The sequence below is a fragment of the Chelonia mydas genome, chromosome 16 (genome assembly GCF_015237465.2).
Source record: "Chelonia mydas isolate rCheMyd1 chromosome 16, rCheMyd1.pri.v2, whole genome shotgun sequence".
NCBI classification, from domain to species: domain Eukaryota; kingdom Metazoa; phylum Chordata; order Testudines; family Cheloniidae; genus Chelonia; species Chelonia mydas.
In genome coordinates, this window is record NC_057857.1 from 4847748 (window position 1) to 4862823 (window position 15076).

The 15076-nt window shown below is 44.0% G+C and overlaps 1 protein-coding gene across 3 annotated transcripts in view; it reads left to right on the top strand.

Moving 5' to 3' along the window:
• LOC102943007 (discoidin domain-containing receptor 2) overlaps positions 1-15076 on the top strand; it is a 151230-nt gene that overhangs the window by 41995 nt on the left and 94159 nt on the right. The window contains exon 1 of one of the 3 annotated variants that reach the window (XM_037879875.2): positions 2486-2600. The exons of the other annotated variants lie outside the window; for them this stretch is intronic. The gene's annotated coding sequence lies outside the window, so the exon portion shown is untranslated. Of the gene's footprint in view, positions 1-2485; positions 2601-15076 lie in introns of those variants that run through there. 3 annotated transcript variants of the gene reach the window in all.

Below are 15076 nucleotides of genomic sequence, written 5' to 3' on the forward strand. Positions count from 1 at the left end.
AACCTGAGGTCGTACGAGCAATTCGGACTTGGCACATTGTCAGAGTCTATTAACAAGCTGCACTGTGAAACAGACGCAAAGAGTGCCAGCAACAGGTGTGATAACAGGGCTCCTCCTCCAGCTATGTGCTGTGACTCCCACCCATCAGGGTGTCTGCTGCTGGCCGTCCTAATACGGAGAGACCATCCTGCCGAGGGTCATTCACACAAGGCAGCATTGTCACAGAATCAAGCCCTGCGGCAGCAGTGTGAAAACTGGGCATAGACAAACACACCCCAAACTAGTGCAGGCCTATAAGGGTTAAAACACAGGCTCTCTCTGCCTGAGCTCAGAGCGGTCACTACTTCAGCAGCAAATTCCTTGCATGGAGCTGGCCTCTTGTGTATCCCCTCCTGCTGGGAACTGCGTTTCACTGGGGAGGTCCCATTGCAGCGCTGCAGCTGTGTACGAGGAGAGAGGGAATGAGAGAGGGAATGCTTCGTGTAACCCTGACCTGGGGCAATGAGCGTGCAGCATACGGGCTCGCTTTTAGAACCAACTGAGCCCGTTTAACAAAGCGCTGCTAAGTGCTGGTTGACTGTAAGAGGACTGCAGAGGCATGAGACTCCTGCTGCTACCGCAGCTCTCTCTAAAGCAGAGTGAAAGGACTCAGAAAGCTGCATGGGTGAGTTTGGAGAAGCGCTCTGCAGCATACGTGCTAGAGAGCTCTGCAGGCCATATGTCTCAGCAGCAGCTTCAGTCTCTCTCTCTCTCTCTCTCTCTCTGGGGTCCAGGCTGGCTCATCTGTCACTGTAGTACTGGAGTGTTGCCCACAAGTAAATATGATGACAACCATCTCTCTCCCTTCCCTGCCCCCAGGGGACAGGCTTAGATGCTCTGGCTTTTTCTTATAACTCCAGAAGTATGAGAATGAGGGTCTGGTGTGGGAAGGCTGGGCTGAGAAGTGGGGGTTGTATTTAGCTCTCAGTGCAGCCAGATTGGCGATCTCTCCCGTATCAGCTGGCAGTGAGCATTCTGCATTTAGTCTGGCTCCTGTCATGGTTCTGTTTCCTGGGTTCACAAGCCCCCGTAACATGCTGCTGGGGTACCCAGAGCTGGGACTGTTGGGTTACCCCTCTGCCGCAGCAAGAGGGAACTTTGCTGGCCGTTAGACTGTGTGTCAGCTCCCTGCCACGCCAGCCTGTCTGCCTCCCCAGCAAACCCCTCTAGGCTTTCCTGGCCCTGACCTCGCCTAGCAGGTAACAGCCAGGGAACTCCTGCCCCCGAGCTCCTCAGAGCTGTTTCTCTGCAGGGCAGAGCCCCTGCCACGGTGCAGTCACAGAAGATAGGAACTTCGCTGCTCTGTTAAAGAATCGCTACGCCACAGCTTATTAATGTACCTGGGTAAATTCACCTTCCCCTCAAGCCCAGCACTGACCTGGGTCATAGTAAAAGTGAAACAAGTTTATTAACCAAAGAGCCTGGTCAGGTGATACCAAGGAAAAGGGATAAAGGCAGAGACGGTTACAAGCACATAAAAGTGACAATGCGCATCTAAATGTCTAAACCGTAACCCAGCAAGATCCAGTCGGTGTTCAGGATTTCTGTCACCCCAGTCTCCTTTCCAGCTTTCCACAGGCCAGCCTGGCCAGGGCCGAACACAGCGATCGGACCGCTTGATTTCTTTGTCTCCTGAGGTGACGGATAAAAATGGAGTCTCCTGTGTCTCTCAGGGGTGCAGGAGACATGTTCATTGTGTCTCTCGAATTCAGTTGCAGGATAATCCCCACTGGTTTAGCTCCATGGCTTTGTGTGCTGCTAATCTGTACACTGAGGGAAACCCGCATTCCTTTGTCTAGGACAGCGGGCTCCAAAGTGGGGTGCGCGCGACCATCCCTGGGGGTGCGCGGCAGGAGGAGCGCGGCCGAAGGAGGGCCGCTGGCACGGCAGCAGCAGCGCTTCCGGACCTTTGATGCTTTGGCGGCACGCCGGCGGCAGCTCGGCTCTCCCCGCCCCATCTTTGGCGCACGCCGGCGGCAGCTCTCTGAGCCCACCAAAAAATTTGTCGTGAGAACCCCAGCATTACAGCACACCTTCAAAAAGCAAGAGGGGGGAAAAATCAATCCTAGGGCCGTCTGTGCTACATATTTCCACCCAGATGCATGGCTAGGCCTGTGCGTTATACAAGACGCTGCCAGTCGGCTCTCTGTTGCAATGCTAGAGTGCAGCCTGGCTTGGCTTTTCCCTGGGACTACATGGGCCCTGTTTCCTGAGCAGGAGAGCAGCTATATGTTGTGGTTTTACTACATTGTATTCAAAGTTTGGCCTGTGTCCAGGCAGAGTCCGGGCCTCGAGCCAACAGAGCAGCCCTTAGGGAATGCATTGGAGCAAGGAGTGGGGGAGAGCAGAGGAATCCAAGAGGACAGATTTGCCTAGAAAACAGCTTCGTTTCCATCTGGTCCGTCTGGAGTTGCCATAGGAACAGCAGTGACAAAGGCAGGGTGTGGGGAGGAGTTCGTCAAGTTTGAACATATCGTGTTCTGGCGGAAAGCTGCAGCCCAGCTGGCTAAATGGAGTTAGTTCAGTGGTTCCCTCTGGTGAAGAGACCCTGAGCTGGGCAGGTAGGGCCTTTTCCAGGTACTTGGCTTTAGAGTGTCTGTTAACTAACTCTCTCTCTCTCCCTCTCTTCCCACCCCTCTTTGCTGCTCGAACTTTTGCGCTGAGTGTTTCTGTTGGTAGCTAAAATGCAGATGGCTCATATTTCACAATAAAGCTGTAACAGCCTGTCATGTTTGGTGAAAATAGCTCTTTCTTCCAAAGATTGTAACTCTGGGCGGTGAAAGGTTTCCTTATTGTGCTGGGGCGTCCAGCTGGGCCCAAAGCACAATTCTCTCGTGCTGTCACATGAAGATTTGGAGATGCATGGAGATGCCATTCAGTCAGGGGCCCACTGGATTTGCACAGTCTCTTGCTTAGTGGAAATGTGAGGCTGGATGGCCCACGTTCAGTGGGACATGCTCGGGCCTCAGCTATACTTAAAATCTCCTGTGCCTAGTGGGAGATGAGGCAACCCATTTCCCCCCACAGCTGTCTATCCAGAGCAAGATGTTTGACTTCATTGTAAGCTGTTCCCATGATGGCAGCATTAGAACATAAGAACGGCCATACTGGGTCAGACCAAAGGTCCCTCAGGCCCAGTATCCTGTCCTCTGACAGTGGCCAATGGCAGGTGCCCCAAAGGGAATGAACAGACAGGTTATCATCAAGTGATCCATGCTCTGTCACCCAATCCCAGCTTCTGGCAAACAGAGGCTAGACACACCATTCCTGCCCACCCTGGCTAATAGCCATTGATGTATCTATCTTCCATGAATCTATCTAGCTCCCTTTTGAACCCTGTTATAGAATTGGCCTTCACAACACCCTCTGGCAAGGAGTTCCAGAGGTTGACAGAGTGTTGCATGAAAAAATACTTTCTTGTGTTTGTTTTAAACCGGCTACCTATTAATTTCATTTGGTGGCCCCTTGTTCTTGTATTATGAGAAGGAGTAAATAACACTTCCTTATTTACTTTCTCTATACCACTCATGATTTTATAGACCTCTATCATATCCCCCATTAGCTGCTTCTTTTCCAAGCTGAAAAGTCTCAGTCTTATTAATCTCTCCTCATACGGAAGCCGTTCTATACCCTTAATCATTTTTGTGGCCCTTTTCTGAAGCTTTTCCAATTCCAATATATCTTTTTTGAGATGGGGCGACCACATATGCATGCCGTATTCAAGGTGTGGGCATACCATGGTTTTATATAGAGGCAATATGATATTTTCTGTCTTATTATCTATCCCTTTCTTGATGATTCCCAACATTCTGTTCGCTTTTTTGACTGCCGCTGCACATTGAGTGGATGATTTCAGAGAACTATCCACAATGACTCCCAGATCTCTTTCTTGAGTGGTAACAGCTAATTTAGACCCCATCATTGTATATGTATAGTTAGGATTATGTTTTCCAATGTGCATTACTTTGCATTTATCAACATTAAATTTCATCTGCCATTTTGTTGCCCAGTCACCCAGTTTTGTGAGATCCTTTTGTAACTCTTCACAGTCTGCCTGGGACTTAACTATCTTGAGTAGTTTTGTATCATCTGCAAATTTTGCCACCTCACCGTTTACCCCTTTTTCCAGATCATTTATGAATCTGTTTAATAGGACTGGGCCCAGTACAGACCCCTGGGGGATACCACTATTTACCTCTCTCCATTCTGAAAACTGACCATTTATTCCTACCCTTTGTGTCCTATCTTTTAACCAGTTACCAATCCATGAGAGAACCTTATCCCATGACTGCTTATTTTGCTTAAGAGCCTTTGGTGAGGGACCTTGTCAAAGGCTTTCTGAAAATCTAAACACACTAATATCCACCTGATCTCCTTTGTCCGCATGCTTGTTGACCCCCTCAAAGAATTCTGTTAGATTGGTGAGGCATGAGTTCCCTTTGCAAAAACCATGTTGACTTATTTCCCAACAAATTATGTTCATCTGTGTGTCTGACAATTTTGTTCTTTATGATAGTTTCAACCAGTTTGCCCGGTACTGAAGTGAGGCTTACTGGCCTGTAGTTGCCAGGGTCACCTCTGGAGCCCTTTTTAAAAATTGGTGTCACATTAGCTGTCCACCAGTCATTTGGTACAGAAGCTGATTTAAATAATAGGTTACACATGACAGTTAGTAGTTCTGCAATTTCAGAGTTCCTTCAGAACTCTTGGGTGAATACCATCAGGTCCTGGAGACTTATTACTGTTTAGTTTATGAATTTGTTCCAAAACCTCCTCTAATGACACCTCAATTTGGGACAGTTCCTCAGATCTGTCACCCAAAAAGAATGGCTCAGGTTTAGGAATCTCCCTCACATCCTCAACAGTGAAGACCGATTCAAAGAATTCATTTAGTTTCTCCGCAATGGCCTTATTGTCTTTGAGTGCTCCTTTAGCATCTCGATTGTCCAGTGGCCCCACTGGTTGTTTAGCAGGGTTTCTGCTTCTGATGTATTTTAAAAAAATGTTGCTATTACTTTTGGAGTCTTTGGCTAGCTGTTCTTTAAATTCTTTTTTGGTCTTTCTAATTATATTTTACACTTCATTTCCCAGAATTTATGCTCTTTTCTATTTTCCTCATTAGGATTTATCTTCGACTTGTTAAAGGATGCCATTTTGCCTCACTGCTTCTTTTACTTTGTTGTTTAACCATGGTGGCTCTTTTTTGGTTCTCTTACTATGTTTTTTAAATTGGGGTATACATTTAAGTTGAGCCTTTATTATGGTGTCTTTAAAAAGTTTCCACGCAACTTGCAAGGATTTTACTTTTGGTACTGTATCTTTTAATTTCTGTTTCACTAAGCTCCTCATTTTTGTGTCGTTCCCCTTTCTGAAATTAAATGCTACAGTGTTGGGCCGCTGTGGAGTTTTCCCCGCCACAGGAATGTTAAATTTAATTATATTATGGTCACTATTACCAAGCGGTCCAGCTATATTCACCTCTTGGACCTGATCCTGTGCTCCACTTAGGACCAAATCAAGAATTGCCTCTCCTCTTGTGGGTTCCAGGACTAGCTGCTCCAAGAAGCAGTCATTTAAGGTGTCAAGAAACTTTATCTCAACATCCCTTCCTGAGGTGACATGTACCCAGTCAATATGGGGATAGTTGGAAATCCCCCATTATTATTATTGAGTTTTTTATTTTAATAGCCTCTCTAATCTCTCTGAGCATTTCACAGTCACTATCACCATCCTGGTTAGGTGGTCTGTAGTATAGCCGCACTGCTATATTCTTATTTTTCAACCATGGAATTACTATCCATAGATATTCTATAGTACAATTTAGTTCATTTAGGATTTTACTTCATTCGATTCTACGCTTTCTTTCACATATAATGCCACTCCCCCACCAGCACGACCGGTTCTGTCCTTCCGATATATTTTGTACCCTGGTATTACTGTGTCCCATAGATTATCCTCATTCCACCAGGTTTCTGTGATGCCTATTATATCAATATCCTCATTTAATACTAGGCACTCTAGTTCACCCATTTTATTATTTAGACTTCTAGCATTGGTATATAAGCATTTTTAAAACTTGTCATTTTTTGGCTGTCCCCTATTGCATGACGTAATTGAATGGGACTTCTTTTCATTTGACTGTTTCTCATCAGATCCTCCCTGTATTTTATCATTTTCCATCCTCTCCTCCTTATTAGGACATAGGGAATCTCCATTTATAGATCCTCCCCTAAGGGATGTTCGAACCACATGCTCCTCCGCACCTGTTGGCTTTCCCCCAGCCCTTTTCAGTCATCCTGCAATAGGTCCTCCATGCCTTTTCTGCCCTCCAGGGGGAATTCAATCTAAGGTGTGCTTCTGCCCTGGGGTAGTCTGATGACATGGCCAAACCACTGTAGCTGTCTCTGTCCAATTATTGAGTCCACAGTCTGCTGCTCCATGTGATTGGTGCAGCACTTCCACATTGGTTACATGATCTTGCCAATGAATTCCCAAGATTCTTCTTAAACAACGCTGGCAGAATGCATGTAGCTTCCTGTTGTGCATTTCCATGATCGGCCACGTTTCGGAGGCATGCAGTAGTGTTGGAAGGATAATAGTGTTGTGCAATCTCATTTTAGTGTGTAGATGTATCTTCGTACTCTTCCAGATGTTTGACAAATTGGACAATGATCTACTGGCTTTACCATTTCTTGCCTTCACTTCCTTAGTGAGCTGGCGATTAGCAGATATTGTACTTCCAAGATAGACAAAGTCCTAAACTCTTCCATACTCTCTTCCATCAATCACACATCTGTCAGTATTGACAGCATTCTCTCCTGTTCGCATGGTCTTGGCCTTCTGTATAATGATAGTCTCCCACTTTAGCAGCTTCTGCTTTCATGCTCATAACGAGTTTTTTCCTTCCATCCAAGTTGGTATCCAATGACTGTATCATCCGCAAAATGTCTTGTAGCTTATCTCTTGCCCAAACAACACCAGTGTCCTCAGCAGCAGAGGCCACTCATAGACTTTAAGGTCAGAAGGGACCATTATGATCATCTAGTCTGACCTCCTGCGCAACGCAGGCCACAGAATCTCACCCACCCACTCCTGTAACAAACCCCTGACCTATGTCTGAGCTATTGAAGTCCTCAACTCGTGGTTTAAAGACTTCAAGGTGCAGAGAATCCTCCAGCTAGTGATCCATGCCCCACGCTGCAGGGGAAGGTGAAAAACCCCCAGGGCCTCTGCCAGTCTGCCCTGGAGGAAAATTCTTTCCCAACCCCAAATATGGCGATCAGCTGAACCCTGAGCATGTGGGCAAGACTCACCAGCCAGACACCCAGGAAAGAATTCTCTTCAGTAACTCAGATCCCACCCCATCTAACATCCCATCACAGGCCATTGGGCATATTTACTGCTAATAGTCAAAGATCAATTAATTGCCAAAATTCGGCTATCCCATCATATCATCCCCTCCATAAACTTATCAAGCTTAGTCTTGAAGCCAGATATGTCTTTTGCCTCCACTGCTCCCCTTGGAAGGCTGTTCCAGAACTTCACTCCTCTGATGGTTAGAAACCTTCATCTAATTTCAAGTCTAAACTTCCTAACGGCCAGTTTATATCCATTTGTTCTTGTGTCCACATTGGTACTGAGCTTAAATAATTCCTCTCCCTCCCTGGTATTTATCTCTCTGATATATTTATAGAGAGCAATCATATCTCCTCTCAGCGTTCTTTTGGTTAGGCTAAACAAGCCAAGCTCTTTGAGTCTCCTTTCATAAGACAGGTTTTCCATTCCCTGGATCATCCTAGTAGCCCTTCTCTGTACCTGTTCCAGTTTGAATTCATCCTTCTTAAACATGGGAGACCAGAACTGCACACAATATTCCAGATGAGGTCTCACCAGTGCCTTGTATAACGGTACTAACACCTCCTTATCTCTACTGGAAATACCTCGCCTGATGCATCCCAAGACCGCATTAGCTTTTTTCACGGCCATATCACATTGGCGGCTCATAGTCATCCTGTGATCAACCAATACTCCGAGGTCCTTCTCCTCCTCTGTTACTTCCAAGTGATGCGTCCCCAGTTTATAACAAAAATTCTTGATCTTAATCCCTAAATGCATGACCTTGCACTTTTTACTATTAAATTTCATCCTATTACCATTATTCCAGTTTACAAGGTCATCCAAATCTTCATGTATGATATCCCGGTCCCTCTCTGTATTGACAATACCTCCCAGCTTCGTGTCATCCGCAAACATTATTAGCACATTCCCACTTTTTGTGCCAAGGTCAGTAATAAAATGATTAAATAAGATTGGTCCCCAAACCAATCCCTTAGGAACTCCACTAGTAACCTCCTTCCAGCCTGACAGTTCACCTTTCAGTATGACCCATTGTAGTCTCCCCTTTAACCAGTTCCTTATCCACCTTTCAATTTTCATATTAATCCCCATCTTTTCCAATTTAGCTAATAATTCCCCATGTGGCACCGTATCAAACGCCTTACTGAAATCGAGGTAAATTAGATCCACTGTGTTTCCTTTGTCTAAAAAAAATCTGCTACCTTCTCAAAGAAGGAGATCAGGTTGGTTTGGCACGATCTACCTTTTGTAAAACCATGTTGTATTTTGTCCCAATTATGATTAACCTCAATGTCCTTAACTACTTTCTCCTTCAAAAATTTTTCCAAGACCTTGCATACTACAGATGTCAAACTAACAGGCCTGTAGTTACCCGGATCACGTTTTTTTCCTTTTTTAAAAATAGGAACTATGTTAGCAATTCTCCAGTCATACGGTACAACCCCTGAGTTTACAGATTCATTAAAAATTCTTGCTAATGGGCTTGCAATTTCATGCGCCAATTCCTTTAATATTCTTGGATGAAGATTATCTGGGCTCCCCGATTTAGTCCCATTAAGCTGTTCGAGTTTGGTTTCTACCTCAGATGTGGTAATATCTACCTTCATATCCTCATTCCCATTTGTCATCCGACAATTATCCCTAAGCTCCCCATTAGCCTCATTAAAAACTGAGGCAAAGTATTTTTTTAGATATTGGGCCATGCCTAAATTATCCTTAACCTCCACTCCATCCTCAGTGTTTAGCGGTCCCACTGCTTTCTTTGTTTTCTTCTTATTGATATGGCTGTAGAACCTTTTACTGTTGGTTTCAATTCCCTTTGCAAGGTCCAACTCTACTTGGCTTTTGGCCTTTCTCACTTTATCCCTACATGTTCTGACCGCAATAAGGTAGCTTTCCTTGCTGATCCCAGCAAGCATGCCCTGTTTTGATTTGCATCATGATGCCATCTGTTAGCAAGCTTACTTAAATGTCTTGATCAGTCACTTTACCATGTGTTAATGCCACCTCTTGGGAACAAGGTGAATTAATTGAAAGTTGAGCCTCTAAATCAGTTGGAATCTTCTAGAAAGAACACTGTATGTCTGTGTATCTTTATTAGTATATCAGGCCGTCAGTGTACACGGCGGTTTGCAAAGCACATTAAACAAGTTCAAAGACACAGTCCTTGACATGTGGAGCTTACAAGCTAAATTGACCAGACAAACATACAGAAATTACCTCTGAAGGGAGTGGGGGAGGGAGAGGAGGATTCCCAGTCATTAAACCTCCTCCCCCAGCACAAAGAGACTAGATGCACAGCTATGAGGCTGCTTGAAAAATTGGCCTGCCGCATTTAAAAATGCCTTTTTTTCTTCTATAGCTGCTAGATTGTTTTATTTCTGGGACATTTCATTTTTCTTTTCTTTTTGTAGTTGTTCAGTTTTGACTGACATTCCCATTTAAATGCTAACCTAGCATCACTAACAAAAGTAAGAATAATTATTCTTTCCTTTTTTAGAATTTGATTTCATTGTGTTTCACATTTTTCTGAGTAAAATAACTCCATTAAGTAGGTTGTGTTTTGTAAAGTAGCCATAAGTATCTAAGGCTAAGCCTATTGGAAACCAGAAAGTCTTTTGTTACTGTTCTAATAAGTTAGTGCTTTAAAATGTTGGGCTATTTTTTACATTATTTGACAATATTTGACCATTAATTGATCACTTATTTTCGGACCGGCCAATGCCCGGCCCTATCTGGTATTGTGCAAAATTTCACGTGGAGCCAGGGCACCATGAGCAGTGAGTGGCAGCCCAGACTATCTGCCCTGAGTATGTACCCAAGGGATCTGGATGGGTTTGTACTCAGGGCAGCTACAGCTAGCCCATGTCACTGCTATCCATGCTACTGCAGCTACACTATTTTCAGTGCGCTAGTCCAAGTCGAGCTAGCACAGGTATATCTAGGCGAGCCGGGAATCACACCCCCAGCTTCAAGGGTAGCTGAAATCTCAGACACACACTGTTTCGTCTCTTAGCAATTCAACCTTATTCAATCACAGTCAGCAATTCCTACAGCAGATGCTTGAGAAAAATATCCAGGGTTGATTTAAAAATTGCCAGTGATAGAGAATCCACTACGTCCCTGGGTAAGTTGTTCCAATGGTTAATTACGTTCACTGTTAAAAATATATATGCCTCCTTTCTACTCAGAAACCCGTGAAAACTAAATACCACCCATTGGGATGCCTCTAGGAGCCAGTAATACTTCTCCCCTCTCAAACACTCCCGTGTAGTGTAGACACTTCCTGCTTTGATGGAGTGGGTTTTTCCATCAAAGTAGTTAATCCACCTCTCTAAGAAGTGGTCGATGGGTCATCAGAAGAATTCTTCTGTTGACTTAGCTGCACCTGTAGAGGAGGCTAAGTTGACATAAGCACGTCACTCGGGATGCAAAATTTTTCACAGCCCAGAGCAATAGAGTAAGGTTGATCTAATTTTTAGGTGTAGACTAGGCCTCTGGTTGCGTATAACAAAGACAGTTTTTATTAGGGGGAGAGGGAACACAGCATTAATTTGGGAAAACACTACAACAGTGGTTCGAAAGTATGCAAACAATAAGTAAAACCACGCACCCTCAATATCTTGGGCAGTGTCCTTTGCCTCAGCTTGCAGTGTGACAGCACAATAGACAAGAGTCCCTTCAGTACACCATTTCCGGTTTCTCTCTGGTGCACTCCACTCATGGTTTGTTGTCCGAGGTCACTGAAGCCCCAGAGTGCAAGGGTGCATTCAGGCAGGTTCACCTCCAGCCCCTGGAGGAGGGTGGGGAGCTGGAGGGAGGGAGTGATGCCGCCACTGCTGCCACTTGCCATTGTTGATTTTACGGCTGCTCTGCTGCATCCTTTGGTCCAGTCTGGTCCTCCGGTGTCATAACCACCTACCTCAGCTATTAACAGTCAGAGCTGCTGCGGCGTCTCTCACCACACTGCCTTTATCCACAATGCCATGAGCCGAGGTTCCACCACCCAGCCAGGTTCTCAGTCATCTCAGCTATAGTGATTTCTCGGGGTCTTAAACGCTTCGCTGCTGCCTCTGCTTCCTTGTTGTCATCGCAGTGCTGTCCACGCCTCCGGGGCTAAGGCTGAGCCCCCTGGACCTACCGATCACCAGAAGAGACAAGACGCTCGGTTGAAGCCACTGATCTGTCTTTAAACACTGGAGGGGGAGGGTCAAATGGACTCTCACATAGCATCCTCAATGCAGAGGAGAAACAGCTTCCCCGCCCCCTCCGACTTTCACTTGAATTGCTGCCCCCACGTTTAGTGAGTGAGGTTATGTTGCAGTAACCGCTCAACAAGGGCATGTCAATTATAGGTCTGCTTCCCTTTAGTCATGCAGGAAGGATAACAAAATTTCATTACCCCTGCATCCAAGACTTAAGTGAATTTTAATCCAAAACGGCCAAAATTAATCTCCTTGGCAAAGCAGATGTGTCTGTTGGTCACCTGGGCAAAATAGATGTGTCTATGCAAATAAAGTCTGCCCATGAGGTAGTTTCCTCCAGTTCATCAGTATATGGCAGCAGAAAGCTCATTCAGACGACTGCCTTATATTAGCAGGTTAAGATAACTTGCATCCAAGAGTATTAAAAGAGCCAGCTGAGGAACTGGCTGGACCATTAATTTTGATTTTCAATAAGTCTTGGAGTACTGGGGAAGTTCCAGTAGAAGAAAGCTCATATTGTGCCAATTTTTTTAAAAAGAGTAAGTGGGATGACTGGAATAATTGGATAGATTAAAAACTGGCTGATTGATACGTCTCAAAATTGAATTGTAAACAGGGAATCATTATCGAGTGGGAGTGGTTCCAGGGGGGTCCTTATGCTATTTAACATTTTTATCAGTGACCTGGAAGAAAACATAAAATCATCACTGATGAAGTTTGCAGATGACCCAAAAATCGGCGGAATGGTAAATAATGAATGCAGACCAATCTGGATCGCTTGGTAAACTGGTCACAAGCAAACAATATATGTTTTAATATTGCTAGAGGTAAATGTTTACCTTTAGGAATAAAGAGTGTAGACCACACTTGTAGGATGAGTGACTCTGTCATGGGAAGCAAGGATTCTGGAAAAGGTTTGAGGATTGTGGTGGATAATCAGCTGAACACGAGCTAAGAGTGTGATGCTGTGGCCAAAAGAGCTAGTGCAATGCTAGGATGCGTAAGCAGGGAAACTCAAGTAGGAGTAGAGAGATTATTTCGCCTCTGTATTTTGCACTGGTATGTCCACTGCTTGAATGGTGTGTCCAGTTCTAGTGTTTTTCTGTGTGAGTTTAAGATAAGAAATCTTCATATAATAAAACCACGTGGTTAGTTGTAATGGTATGATATGTGGAGATGCCACTGATTTATGACAAGACTGAGTGATAGCTATGCAGATCATGAGGGTAGGCTACAAGTTATTTTGATTTCATCATAGTGTATAATTTACGGGTGTAGATTTTATTTTTGTTTTGGATAAATTCTGTACTTTTGTAGCGGTAATCTCAGCCACATACTGTTCAGTCCCTTAACAAATCAACTTTATTCAATCACAGTCAGCAATTCCTACAGCAGATCCTTTAGAAAAAATCCAATCTTGATTTAAAAATTGCCAGCGATTGAGAATGCACTACATTCCTCAGTAAGTTGTTCCAATGATTAATGACTTTCAGTGTTAAAATATATATGCCTTGTTTCTACCCAGAAACCAGGGGAAACTAAATAATCATGTTTGCATAGTATTACGTACTGGGACTTCGTAAACAAAGACAAGCACTGTACACTCTGCATTGCTAAGCCCCTCTGTTATGTAGAATTGTTCTGGTGAGGAATAACTTTAGACAGTTATCACAAAGGTGCCTTTGCTATGTGTCATGAACTCCTATGCCCCAAACCCTCTTTCCTCAGAACTGATTCCCTGGGAAGCCTGGATGTCTCTGTGATCTTAACTGTACTTTACTTTTTGTTCCATGTCTGTACTGCTGTTGCCCTAGACAACGGTCTCATTTACTACATAATGTGAATTCTGATGTATTTACATGCTATGGAGTTTTTAATCCAAAGGGTTTCAAAATACAGGAGAGTCTGAAAAGTTGGAAAACTGGATTTGTTGATACCCTGTCACTTCACAGGTACTTAACTTTCCAGCCAAGAGTATATTCTACAGTACAAACCTGCTAAGAATAATCATCTCACGTACACTTAAAAATTATTCAAGACAGAACAGAACTAGAAGATGACACTGGGTCATTTAAAAGGAAAATCCTAGTGCAACCTTAGCTCTGGAGCAGACTATATTAAACGTAGTGCTAGCCTGAAGCATTGAACTCCCGTCAAGGACTAGCATTGTTTGGGAAAATGTGCTTTTGATTTAAGCAAGAGATTTGGATGCTGAGCAATCACAGGGATAGTTTCCCTCAGTCTCCAACTGTTCACAGAGTCTTATGCATTCATGCATCACTAGTTACAGTAAGTGTGTTTGCCGGTTCAGGGAACTTTCAGGACCTGATTCTCTGCTGCCTAGTACATTTTGAGGCTACTTAGCAGCCCCATGAACAATTGCTTTTTCCTCTTCTTTCACAAGGGCCTTTATGTCACAGAGGGATTCTCTGGTTAGAGAGGGGTCCTTTCGAGATCAGAAAATAATCATCGTGCATTTAATAAGGCTTTTGGTACTGTCTCACATGAACTTCTCATAAGCAAACTAGGGAACATAGCCTAGACAAACCTACTGTAAAGTAGGTGCATAACTGATTGGAAAACCATACTCGGAGAGTAGTTATCTCTGAGTCAAGCTGGAAGGGCATATTGCAGGAGGGGGTTCCACAAGGAACTTTTCTGGATCCGGTTCTAAGCAATATCTTCATAAATGGTCTGGATAATGACATAGAGAGTACACTTATAAACTTTTTGGACGATACCAGACTGAGAGGGGTTACAAGTGGTTTGGAGGATAGGATGAGAATTCAAAATGATCTTGGCAAACTGGAGAAATGGTCTGAAATAAATAGGATGAAATTCTATAAGGACAAGTGCAAAATACTACGCCTAGGAAGGAAAAGCAGTTGCACAAATATAGAAGTGACTGCCTAGGAAGGAGCACTGCAGAAAGGGATCTGGGGGTTATAATGGATCACAAACTAAATACGAGTCAACTGTGTAACACTGTTGCAAAAAAAAAAAAAAGCAAACATCTTACTGGAGTGTATTACCAGGAGTGTTGTAAGAATTAGTTCTTCCACTCTACTCAGCCCTGATAAGGCCTCAACTGGAGTACTGTGTCCAGTTCTAGGCACCACACTTTGGGAAAGATGTGGACAAATTGGAGAAAGTCCAGAGGAGAGAAACAAAAATGATTAAAGGTTTAGAAAACATGACCTATGAGGGAAGATTGAAAAAACTGGGTTTTTTAGTGTGGTGAAAAGACTGAGGTGAGACATAACAGCAGTCTACAAGTACATAAGATGTTGTTATAAATTGTTCTCCGTATCCACTGAGGACAGGACAAGAAGCAATGGGCCTAAACTGCAGTCAGGGAAATTTAGGTTAGACGTTAGGAAAATCTTCAAAACTGTAATGGTGATTAAGCACTGGAATAAATTGCCTAAAGAGGTTGTGGAATCTCTGTCACTGGATGTTTTTAAGAACAGGCTAAA